This window comes from Microcebus murinus, chromosome 8, assembly GCF_040939455.1.
Source record: "Microcebus murinus isolate Inina chromosome 8, M.murinus_Inina_mat1.0, whole genome shotgun sequence".
NCBI lineage: Eukaryota > Metazoa > Chordata > Mammalia > Primates > Cheirogaleidae > Microcebus > Microcebus murinus.
Genome location: NC_134111.1, coordinates 99,815,317 through 99,828,078, shown reverse-complemented (window position 1 = coordinate 99,828,078; position 12,762 = coordinate 99,815,317). Strand labels below are relative to the sequence as shown.

At 50.3% G+C, this 12,762-nt stretch overlaps 1 long non-coding RNA gene across 1 annotated transcript; it reads left to right on the top strand.

The window, feature by feature from the left end:
- Positions 1–2,965: 2,965 nt before the first annotated feature.
- LOC142872393 (uncharacterized) lies at positions 2,966–11,356 on the top strand. Its single transcript, XR_012920642.1, has 3 exons — positions 2,966–3,045; positions 8,634–8,889; positions 10,510–11,356. It is a non-coding gene; the product is annotated as an uncharacterized LOC142872393 (long non-coding RNA).
- The last annotated feature ends 1,406 nt before the right edge of the window (positions 11,357–12,762 follow it).

The following is a 12,762-nucleotide window of genomic DNA, read 5'->3' as shown; positions in this document are numbered from 1 at the left end:
CGGATTCTCATCTTTCTTAGACATTTAGCATTTTGTAGTTTTGTGGACATTTGAGTTATAAAGAACCCAGGGACTTTTTTTCTGCATGTGTATTTTTCTGGTCATCTACCTTGACAACAAACAGCTTTAACTTTTAAAATGTATGTACATTTTTTTTTGAGACAGAGTCTTGCTTTGTTGCCCAGGCTAGAGTGAGTGCCGTGGCGGCAGCCTAGCTCGTAGCAACCTCAAACTCCTGGGCTCAAGCAATCCTGCTGCCTCAGCCTCCCGAGTAGCTGGGACTACAGGCATGCACCACAAAGCCCAGCTATTTTTTACTATATATTTTTAGTTGGCCAATTAATTTCTTTCTATTTGTAGTAGAGACGGGGGTCTCACTCTTGCTCAGGCTGTTTTCGAACTCCTGACCTCAAGCAATCCGCCCGCCTCAGCCTCCCAGAGTGCCAGGATTACAGGCATGAGCCAGGGCGCCCGGCCAGAAGCCAGATTCTCACTCTTGTTGCCCCGGCTAGAGTGAGTGCCGTGGCATCAGCCTAGCTCACAGCAACTTCAAACTCCTGGGCTCAAGCAATCCTCCTGCCTCAGCCTCCCTAGTAGCTGGGGCTACAGGCATGCGCCACCATGCCTGGCCAATTTTTTCTATTTATATTAGTTGGCCAATTAATTTCTTTCTATTTATAGTAGAGATGGGGTCTCGCTCTTGCTCAGGCTAGTTTTGAACTCCTGACCTCGAGCAATCCGCCCGCCTGAGCCTCCCAGAGTGCTAGGATTACAGGCGTGAGCCACCGCGCCTGGCAAATGTATGTACATTTTCAACACACGACAGTAGAAGAGTACGATGCCCCATGTCCCTTCAGCAGCACTGACTCGCATGTTTCAGTTCTTGGCAGATGGCTTTCCTTCCACAGCCATATGGGGGAGGCACACCCTGTAGTAGAAACCAGTTGGGAAGGACCTGGGGAAACTGGTCTGATGGGCAGGTTAAGAAATGTTTACTTGATTGGGCAGCTGAGGCACCCATGGAAGGTAGGGGTGGGGAGGGAGGGGAAACCTCTGCCCCCTCCTCCCCACCAAGACCACTGCTGGGCCAGGCTCACCTGAGATGAGAGCTCACTCCAGGGGTCTGCACCCCTGGCATGATAAAGCTGTCCCCAGACCCTGCCCATCTTGCCTCTACTGACAACAGCGTCCACCAGCAACAAGGAATGGCGTGGTCCAGCCCACACTTGTGGCACCAGGAACTGGCTGGCAGCCACATTTCTGATGGACATGGACTGTCCTGGGCAATTTGCAGCAGCAAGGTCAGGAGGGCAGAGGGCAGGGCATGACCTCCAGGTCATGCACTCCTGCCCATCACCTCGCAGGTGAGGCCCCTGAACCCCAGCAACTTCCCACCTGGGAGCTGGTTAGAAATGCAGGGTCTCAGGCCCACCCCAGACCTACTGAACCGAATCCGCATTGTAAGGGGAGCCTCCTGCCCATCGTCACACTTGGAACATTTGAGGCCAATGCACTCAAAAGTGTGACCCGGAGGAGGGGACACTGGGTGCTGGAGCCCAGCAGTCTGGGTGGGCAAGCATCTCATCCAGTGGTGCCCGCTCCTGTCCCAGGGGGCTCAGGAGTGGGGCAGGACAGCGGCTCTTCCCGTTTCTGATAAATTTCTGTTGGCAGGGCCGGCTGCAGAGGTCACCTTAAGTCCTCCAGGGCAAGAGGAACCTTCTTAACTAAACACACTGCTGAGGATGGCCCCTTCCTGTTGCCCTTGCTGGAAATTTCAAGCCCTCAAGCTAAAGATTGAAGAAAACCCTTCCTGTGTTAATTAGAAACCCACTTAGCCAAGTATTCCCTGGGCTGACTCATATTGGAGAAAAGTAAAGTATTTGACAAAGACTTTTCTTCGAAATTTTGATACTTTTTGAAAGTCCAATGGTAGTACACGCTTTAAAAAACCTTTTTTTGAGAAATGCTGACCCTTGTAAGAGTAAAATGCACAGGCCAGCTGTTTAGCTTCTCACCTCAGCTTCTGCCAACCCCCAAGGTGACCAGACCACCTGCAGGGCACCCAGTGTCCTGCAAACCTTTCTCTTTGCATGGGAAAAGACCTCACAGCCCTACAGGCCTCTGGAACCCTTTTCACCTGGACCTATCCTTTCTCCTTTACAACCTTTTGTACTTTCTTCTAAAGTGATAATGGCTTGACTAAGCAACCCTCTATTGGCTAAGCTCATTAAGTGATTTCAGCCAGTGTGGGAGTGCCCCAGGCCACCTGGAGGCTCTAAGGGAGAAACGCACAGGAGGTGGCACTTTTCCAAAAACAGCCAGTTCTGTCCTGAACTGTGTGTGGGTGACTCTCTAATCCTCACCGATAACCAGTGAGGCATTGTTATTATCCCTGTTTTATTTTATTTTATTTTTTTGAGACAGAGTTTCACTTTGTTGCTCAGGCTAGAGTGAGTGCCGTAGTGTCAGCAACCTCAAACTCCTGGGCTCTGTTGGAGACTAAGACCCTTCATATTTCAACGACTTGCCCTATGCACGGGCCTCCTCATCCTGGAAAATAGCACCCAGCTCCCCAGCTGTAGTTCCAAGAAGAATGCATTCCATGCCATGCTTGCTCCAGGGCATGCCACCTGCAATTGTTCCCAACCCCCTGCCAGGTTGGGGTTGAGAGATCCATCACAAAGAGCTTCCGGTGCCATTGGGATGCTGATTGGGGCTGATTAGCCCACAAGAAAGCCTCATTATTCCCCCACTCTATTTTTCTGTTTCTACTTCCCTGTTTTCTGTATATAAAACCTACTAAAAATCCAAGTAAAGTAGACCTTGACAATCATTCGCTTGGTCTCGTTTCTTTCTCTCGCTCATCTCTTTCAGGCACGGTCCCCCTCGCCCCCGCGAGTAACAAGGTCCCGCGGGTCGGGACAAGTGGCGCCCAACGTGGGGCTCGAGGTACGGACTTTTGTCAGGTGACGCCACGGAGTGCTCTTCGGCCGAAGGAAACCCTACAGAGACCCTCGTTCTGCCGCTCACAGAGTCGACGGTCTGGTGAGTAAATTTTTACATTGTCACCCCATCGAGATGGGCCATTCATTGTCTAAAGAGGCCCTTTTTATCAAGGATCTTAAGGCCTCACTCAGAGAGAGAGGAATTAGAGTTAAGAAAAAGGATCTAGTAAAGTTTTTTGTGTTCATTGATCGTGCTTGTCCTTGGTTTATTATTGGTGGACCTGAGATTCACCCACAGAAATGGCAAAAAGTAGGTAGAGATTTAAATGATTTACTTCTAAGTCAGGGCCCAGATGCCGTCCCTGTATCTGTTTTTTCGTACTGGGGACTAATCAGAGATATTGTTGAAGGGGCAGATTCAGACCCCAATAAAAAGCAGCTGCTCTCAGTAGCAGAATTCTGCCTCCGACCCGTGTCGCGGTCCGCTTCGGGAACGTCTTTAAAGACAGCCGAAGGGCCGGTTTCTCCTAATAATTTCAAGAGACCAACATGTCCTTCCCCTTGCCCCTCAGTTTGTATTAATATGCCCCCTCAGGACCCCTCAGCTGAGCTCCAAACATCTAGAGAGGAGCCCCCGATTAGTAGGCCAGACACCAAGACCCTCTATCCTCCCTTACCGGAGGGTACAGCCCCTCATGCATTTAATTACCCGGTGTTCAAGAAACAACCCCTCCAAGAGTCCCTCGACCCCGCCAAAGAGGCAACCCTCAGAGAGGAAGCGGCCCAATATCACAATCCCGAATGGCCGCCTCCTTACGTGCCCCAAATTTGCGCACCTTCGTTAATGCCTCCCCTTACAATGCCCTTACTTTTGCGTGCCAAAGAAGACTTAAGTCAAAGGGTTATGCAATTAAAGGATGTTTTACAACTTCAAAAAGAGTTTGCCCAGCTTTCCAAAGACTTGTCCTCCCTCCAAGATACGCTTAAAGAGTCGGTCTTCATTAGCCACCCACGTCAGGAGACCGCCCAGTCACACGCCACCTTAAATAAAAAATCCTTAAAATCCTCCCATAAAGCCCTAGCATTCCCGGTAGTTACCAGGTCTAATAGGCGAGGAGACCTTACCGCCCCTTCTTCGAGCCAGTCCCTGCCCCAAGATTCAGATAATGAGGATACGGAAGGGAGGGAAAGGGAAAGTGATAGTGATGACCCCCCGGAGGAGGCAGTCCCGGGGCCCACTGCAGAGCCCACTGAGTTCCGCAGACTAAAACTTAAGACTTTAAAAGAATTAAATTCTGCTGTTAGGACATATGGGCCCAATTCACCCTTTACCTACTCCCTCCTAGAGGCAGCCTCGGGAGGCGGCTACCTGCTCCCGGGAGAATGGACCAGGCTGGTTCAGGCAGTCCTCTCTCGCGGACAGTTCCTCTCGTAGAAAGCCGATTTTCTTGACCATTGTCAAACTACGGCTAATAATAATTTAAAAAACCCCAATTCTGCCTCTTGGACCCTTGAAAAACTTAGCGGACAAGGGAAGTTTGCCACTGAACAGCGCCAAAGGGGACTCCCGATTGGGCTTTTGTCTCAGACCGCCGCAGCCGCTTTCGGCGCCTGGCGAACACTTCCCTCTACGGGATCTGTTCTCACTCCCCTGACAAAAATCACCCAGGGAGCTCAAGAGGGCTTTAGTGAATTTGTAGGTAGGCTTTTAGAATCTGCTGAGAGGACCCTCGGACAGGAGGGTGGTGATAATAAACTTATTAAACAATTGGCCTATGAAAATGCTAACAGCGCTTGCAAGGCCATCCTCAGGGGCAAACTTAAAAACAAAGACCTTAATGACATGATTAGAATGTGTAATGATGCTGACCCCTTCGCCCATAAGGTGTCGCAGGCTGTGCAGCTTGCGGTCGGGGCTGCCATTCAAGGCACTGCAGCACAGAGAGGCTGTTTTAAGTGCAGTCAGCCAGGGCACTTTGTGAGACAGTGTCCCTTAGCCACCTCCTCTGCTGCCCCTAGCCTCAGTGGACCACCAGGCAGGCCAACTCGGCCCCCCTCCCTCTGTCCTCGCTGCAAGAGGGGATACCATTGGGCTAGTGAGTGCCGTTCTAAGACCGATGCCCTTAGAAATCCCTTGCCACCCCTTTCGGGAAACGGCCTGAGGGGCCAGCCCCGGGCCCCTCGTCCTATTCAATTTCAGTCGGCCTCGGGGAACAGCCGACAAGAAGATCCCCAGCCCCTAGACTGCTCCGAGCCACCACAGGGAGTGCCGGAGTGGACTTGTGTGCCTCCTCCGACACAATATTAAAACCTGAAGATGGTGTTCAAATTTTGCCTACTGGCTCATTTGGACCCCCACCGGCTAATATGTTCTTTTTTATTCTAGGCCGAGCCTCCTCCACTCTTGCAGGGCTCATAGTTCACCCTTCCATAGTAGATAGTGACTTTACCGGGGACATTAACATCTTAGCCAGCGCGCTTACCGGCCCTGTGTGTGTCTCTAAGGGACAGCGCTTAGCTCAGGCATTGCCCTTGCCCCTTAATACATCCTTCCCAGCCATCGCCTCTAACCGAGGTGCTTCCTGCCCTGGCTCTTCTGATCTTTATTGGGTCCAAGCTATCACCAAAAAACGACCCACCCTGCGGTTAAAGTTAGATGGTAAACTTTTTGAAGGCCTTCTTGATTCTGGCGCTGATTCCACAGTTATTGCCCAGGACGCCTGGCCCGAATCATGGCCACTACAGCCTTCCCTTACGCACTTGCAAGGTATAGGACAGTCTAATAATACTCTCCAGAGCTCAAAAATTTTAACATGGGAAGACCCTGAGGGAAACAAAGGCACCACTCAACCCTTTGTAGTCCCAAACCTGCCTGTTAACTTATGGGGGCGTGATATCCTTGCACAGATGAATGTCATTATGTGTAGCCCCAATGAAGTTGTAGCCAGCCAAATGCTTAAACAGGGATTCCTCCCAGGACAGGGCTTAGGCAAGGAGGGTCAGGGACTAAGAGCACCCCTGACCACCCCCCCTAAATCAGACAGATCAGGACTAGGGTTCAAAAAACATTTTTTGTAAGGGCCATTGATCCCCCTGCACTTCAGGCAGATAAAATCACTTGGAAAAGTGACTCACCTGTCTAGATCGATCAGTGGCCCCTCCCATCTAACAAGCTAGCCGCAGCTACAGCGTTGGTGCAGGAACAATTAGCTGCTGGACACATAGAGCCCTCTACTTCACCATGGAACACCCCTATTTTTGTCATTCAAAAAAGGACTGGCAAGTGGCGGCTGCTACAAGACTTGCGGGCTGTTAATCAAACTATGGTTCCCATGGGGGCACTCCAGCCTGGTTTGCCTTTGCCCGTAGCTATCCCCAGAGGCTACTATAAGATAGTCATTGACCTAAAAGACTGCTTTTTCTCCATACCATTGCACCCAGATGACTGTAAGCGCTTCGCCTTCAGTCTTCCGGTAGTAAATTGTATAGGACCCTCCCCGCGTTTCCAGTGGCGAGTATTGCCTCAAGGCATGGCCAACAGCCCTACCCTTTGCCAAAAATATGTAGCTCAGACAATTGATTCTTTTAGAATTCAATATCCTCAAATATATATAATTCATTATATGGATGACATTCTTTTTGCTGGAGCCGACGAGGCAACTTTACATCAAGTTACTATGCAGGTTGTCTCGGCCTTACAAGCTCGAGGCCTCCGCTTGTCCCCCGAAAAGATTCAGGTCTGTCCCCCTCACCTGTTCCTAGGTTTTGAATTATTCCCCAATAAGGTCCTCTCCCAAAAAGTACAGATCAGGAAAGACTCTCTTCAATGCCTTAATGATTTTCAGCGTCTTCTAGGCGACATTAATTGGCTTCGCCCATATTTAAAACTCACCACAGGACAGTTAAAACCCCTATTTGACATCCTGCAGGGAGATACTGACCCAACCTCTCCCCGCTCCCTAACTAAAGAAGGGCAGCAAGCGCTTAATTTGGTCGAGCAGGCCATAAATGCCCAGGCCATTGGCTACTTCTCCCCAGATTCCCACTTGTACTTTATTGTCCTCCCCACCCCCTTTTCACCCACGGGACTCTTTTGGCAGGGCAAGCCTCTTTTTTGGGTTCACCTATCGGCTTCCTCCCCTAAAGTCCTCCCCACCTACCCTTACTTAGTAGCTAAGATTATTCGCCTGGGGCGAGAAAACTCCCTTAAGCTCTTTGGAAAGGATCCAGATATCATAATACTCCCTTATAATGCTTCTCAAATTCGGTGGCTAATACAAAATGATGATGATTGGGCGGTTAACTGTACGTCTTTCCAGGGCAAACTAGATAATCATTACCCCCCTGATAAACTAATTCAGTTCCTCTATCGGACACCTGTAATATTTCCCAGGAAAACAAGAGTCTCCCCCATTCCAGGAGCCGTCTTAGTCTTTACCGACGGATCCTCCTCAGGCACCGCGGCCTATAGCATTAATGGCCAGGTCCGCAGTTTTCCCACCAGATTCTCCTCTGCTCAACTCGTTGAGTTAGCAGCCTTAGTCGCGGTCTTCAAAAACGTAGATCAGTCACCATTTAACTTGTATACTGATAGTTCTTATGTTGCTCATGCTGTCGCCACTTTGGAAACTGTGCCTCATATTCGGCCCTCCAACAATACCACTCAAATGTTCCAGCAACTACAAGGGCTCATTCACTCCCGTTCTGCGCCCTTTTTTATAGGCCATATTCGCGCCCACACTGGCCTTCCTGGGCCTCTAGTAGCTGGAAATAATCTTGTTAATCAGGCGACTCATGTTGCAGGTGCTGTTCACAATATCACTGTTGATCCTGTCTGCGCTGCACGCCAGGCTCATGACTTACACCATCTCAACGCCCATACCCTCAGGCTTAAATTCTACATTACTAGAGAACAGGCCAGAGAAATCGTCCGCCAATGCAGGGCTTGTTTTACCCTTCTTCCTGAGCCACACCTAGGAGTCAACCCTCGCGGCCTGATCCCTGGGGAGCTCTGGCAGATGGATGTCACTCATTACCCCCCTTTCGGAAAGCTTAAATATGTACATGTCTCTATAGATACTTGCAGTGGATTTATCTTTGCTTCCCTACAAACAGGCGAGGCCACCCGCCACGTTATCAACCATATTATAGCCTGTCTCACCTCCCTCCCTCAGCCTAAAGTTATTAAGACTGACAATGGCCCGGGATACGTCAGCTCCAACTTCAAAAGTTTTTGTGCTCAGTTAGGCATTAAGCATATTACAGGCATCCCATATAACCCTCAGGGCCAAGGTATTGTAGAGAGAGCTCATCAGACGTTAAAAAATATGCTCTCCAAACTACAATCGGGAGGAGGAATTTTGTACCCTTTGACAGGTAATTCCAAAACCCTGCTTAATCATGCCCTGTTCATTTTAAATTTTCTCACCTTTGACACTGCCGGCAAAACAGCTGCCGACCGCCTTTGGCACCCATCCACCACGGATACTTATGCACAGGCCTTATGGAAGGAGCCGCTTACAGGCAAATGGCTGGGGCCTGACCCTGTCCTCATATGGGGAAAAGGACATGCCTGCATCTACGATACCCAGGCAGGAAATGCCAGATGGCTACCAGAGAGAGCGATTAAGTTATATAACCCACCCAGGGAATCCCCTGAGAAGAATTCTTAATTCTGTTCTCTTCCAGAAATACAATGACTCCCCGAGAGAAGACGCTGATCCTCCTGTGCCTAGTTCTGGCCACAGTCAAGAACACCACCGCAGCCAACATCCACCAGGTCTACAACTATACATGGCAAATAATTAATGAGGCAGGAGACGTTGCCAATTCCTCCTCGCACCTCTCTGCCACTACGCCATGGGATCCACTAGAAATTGACCTATGCGTGTTGGCCCTTGGAGCCCATGACTATTGGGGCACGTCCTCACATTTTGCACCACAGGTAAAACCCATTAACACGGGAGAACCAGACACCAGTTCTCGGCCAGGCTGTAGCTCTGGGGTTCGAAGAACCTATCTAACCATGGCCCCTATATATGTTTGCCCTGGGGCTCATCGAGACCGTTCTCTTGCTGAAGCATGTGGCTATGCCCCCGACTTCTTTTGTGCCTCCTGGGGCTGTGAGACTACGGGCGATACCTACTGGAGGCCCTCCTCCTCCTGGGACTATATAACAGTTAAAAGAAAATCCCCTTCCCCATACCACCTCAACAGCGGTCCGGTCCCCTTTAAAAAAGAGTGTAGCAACCAGTGGTGCAACCCCCTGTTAATTTCATTCACTGAAGCTGGAAAAAAGGCTTCTTGGGACCAGTCCAGGGGATTTGAATGGGGGCTCAGACTTTACATATCTGGGAGAGATATTGGTCTCACATTTAAAATCAAGTTAATTAAAAGCCTCCCCAGAGGTCCTACAGTCGCATTAGGCCCTAATAACAACCTTCACCCACCTCGACCTCACGGTCCCTCCAGGGACCTACCCTCCTCCCCAACTATGTCCCCTCCTCCGCTCAGCACCTCCCTATACCAACCTACCCTGCCCGAGGGGCCCCCTTCCTCGGCAGAACTAATTCTCTCCTTAGTCAACGCCTCTGTCAGGACCATCCGAGAGGCCAATAATTCAGAATATAAGGAATGTTGGGTATGCTACTCCCCCCGGCCTCCCTTCTATGAAGGCGTCGCTACTTTTGGTGAGCCATTATTTACTAATGACACCAGCAGACTCAGATGGGGTCTAGAGACCCATGATGGCCTGACACTCAGCCAAGTCACAGGCCTAGGTCTTTGCCTTCTTAGCCCAAGGATGCTCCCTCCCGCACCCTTAGAGAAAATATGCAATCAGTCAATTACTGTCAACTCCACTTTTCAGTATATTCAGGCATCTAACACCTCCTATTTTGCTTGTTCTTCTGGCCTTACCCCGTATGTAGTCTCTGCAACGTTTCTTGAGCATAGAGAGTATTGTGTGTTAGTCATGCTCTTTCCCAGACTCACTGTACATCCTGCTAATGAGTTACTTCAGTTTTGGGAGCGAGGCACCACAATGCCCCGGGAAAAAAGAGAGCCCATCACGGCCATAACACTCGCAGTTGTTCTAGGCCTTGGTGCCACAGGGGCTGGAACAGGCATAGCCTCTCTAGTCACCTCCAATCAACAATACCTACAGCTCTCTGTAGCCATCGATAATGACCTCCGAGAGCTGCAGCAAGGTCTAAAATATCTTAAGGAGTCCCTCGCTTCACTCTCTGAGGTAGTGTTACAAAATAGAAGAGGCTTAGATTTAGTGTTCCTCCAAGAGGGAGGTTTGTGTGCAGCACTCAAAGAAGAATGCTGCTTCTACGCAGACAAAACAGGCCTGGTAGAAGATAGTATTGAGAGAGTTAGACAAAGCCTTGAAAATAGAAAGAAACAGAGGAAACAAAGTGAGGCATGGTATCAAAATTGGTTTTCCACATCCCCCTGGCTATCCACATTGCTTCCCAGTGTCTTAGGGCCGTTTATAGGTTTCTTGTTGCTTCTCACTTTTGGGCCTTGGGCATTCAAAAAACTAACCAACTTTGTCAAGTCGCAGGTAGACGCAGCCACACAAAAATCGGTCTCCGTATTTTACCAACGGCTAGAACAAAGAGGCTCCAGAGAAGACCTCCATGAAGAGTCTCCCAACACACCCACTGAAGGTCTAAATTTCTCAGACCTTGCCGCAGACATGGAACGCAGTTGGTTCCAAAAGCTGTGGAGACGCCCATGACGGGATTATCGCGATGCCGCGTACCAGGTGCACACCCCGCCAGCTGTGAGGTAACTCCATGACGGGAATATTGTAGGTCCATGCCCGGGGGCACACTTCATAATCAGAAGTGCCGGAGCTGGATGCCACCTACATAGCCTAAGACAGAGGCCTCACCGACATTTCGATCGCTAGATCGATCTTATATTTGGGGTGCTGGTCGCGGAAGCCCATCGCGTAGCCTAAGACAGGCTCTCCACCAACCTGTGTAAATCTCCCTCATATTAATAAAGATAGGGGGAGATGTTGGAGACTAAGACCCTTCATATTTCAACGACTTGCCCTATGCACGGGCCTCCTCATCCTGGAAAATAGCACCCAGCTCCCCAGCTGTAGTTCCAAGAAGAATGCATTCCATGCCATGCTTGCTCCAGGGCATGCCACCTGCAATTGTTCCCAACCCCCTGCCAGGTTGGGGTTGAGAGATCCATCACAAAGAGCTTCCGGTGCCATTGGGATGCTGATTGGGGCTGATTAGCCCACAAGAAAGCCTCATTATTCCCCCACTCTATTTTTCTGTTTCTACTTCCCTGTTTTCTGTATATAAAACCTACTAAAAATCCAAGTAAAGTAGACCTTGACAATCATTCGCTTGGTCTCGTTCCTTTCTCTCGCTCATCTCTTTCAGGCACGGTCCCCCTCGCCCCCGCGAGTAACAAGGTCCCGCGGGTCGGGACAGGGCTCAAGCGATCCTCCTGCCTCAGCCTCCCAAGTAGCTGGGACTACAGGCATGCACCACCATGCCCGGCTAATTTTTTCTATATATATTAGTTGGCCAATTAACTTCTTTCTATTTATAGTAGAGACGGCATATCGCTCTTGCTCAGGTTGGTTTTGAACTCCTGACCTGGAGCAATCCACCTGCCTGGCCTCCCAGAGTGCTAGGATTACAGGCGTGAGCCACTGAGCCTGGCTTTATTACCCCTGTTTTACAGAGGAGGAAACCCTGGTACAGAAAGGTCAAAGAGTTTGCCCAAAGTCTCCCAGCCAGTTACCAGGTAAGCTGGGGTTTAAAGTTTGCTTCCTAAGTCCCTATTCCAGATGCTCCCAACACTCAGGGGCATTCCTAAACCTTGGACTGCGCCCCACCGCGTCTCCTTTCCAGAGTGGGCCTTGCCACCTCTGGGCTCCCAAGTCCTCTGGGGCAGGGCACCTTGCACTTGCAGCTCTGACTGCCTCCCCCCACTCCCGTCCTGCCTGTGCTGGAAGCCCAGCTCCCCCTTTCTAGCTTGGCGACCTTAGTTCTCCTTTTATAAGCAGCCTAGATGAGATAATAGTACTTACCTCCTTGGGTTCCTGGGAAGATTAAATGAAGCACACACTGTCAGCCAGGGATGCTGTCGTCACGCCCGTGGTTTCGGGGTGCAGGAAGATGGCAGGGGGAGGGCGCACACTAATTGATGTAGAGAGGAGACATTGGGTGATCAGAGCAGACATGATAAGTTCTGACCCAGAATTGAATAAGGAAAGATGCCATCTTTTTCTTGGTCCTCAGAATCTCAGGAACCCTGGGCCATTATGAAAACCCAAGATGATGGACAAGGGCTCTTGTTCTGGGTCATTCCAGTGGGCAGCAGCTCTGTCCATGACGTGCACAGATGCCCCAGGCAGGAGACTGCTGCAGGCCAACCCACAAGCGCTGCATTTGGTGCTACAGAGCCCCATCCGGTCAGGATGGCCCCCAGAGGCCACCCACTTGCCCAGGAGCAGCTCTGGAGGGCAGGAGCAACCCAGCTGTGGCTGCCCCTCACTGTCCCTGCAGGGACACATGGCCCCATATTCTTAAATATTCAGCATGTATCTCCAAAGAATAAGAAGATTCTTACAAAACCACATTTCTTTTTATCAACTTCTGTAATTTAACATAAGCCTTGTATCTGCTTGACTGGTTGTGTTTGTTTGTTTGAAGACAGGGTGTTGCTCTGCTGCCCAGACTGCAGTGCAGTGGTGCAATCACAGCCCACTGCAGCCTCCACCCGCTGGGCTCCAGGCATCCTCCTGCCTGGGCCTCCTGAGTAGCTGGCACCACAG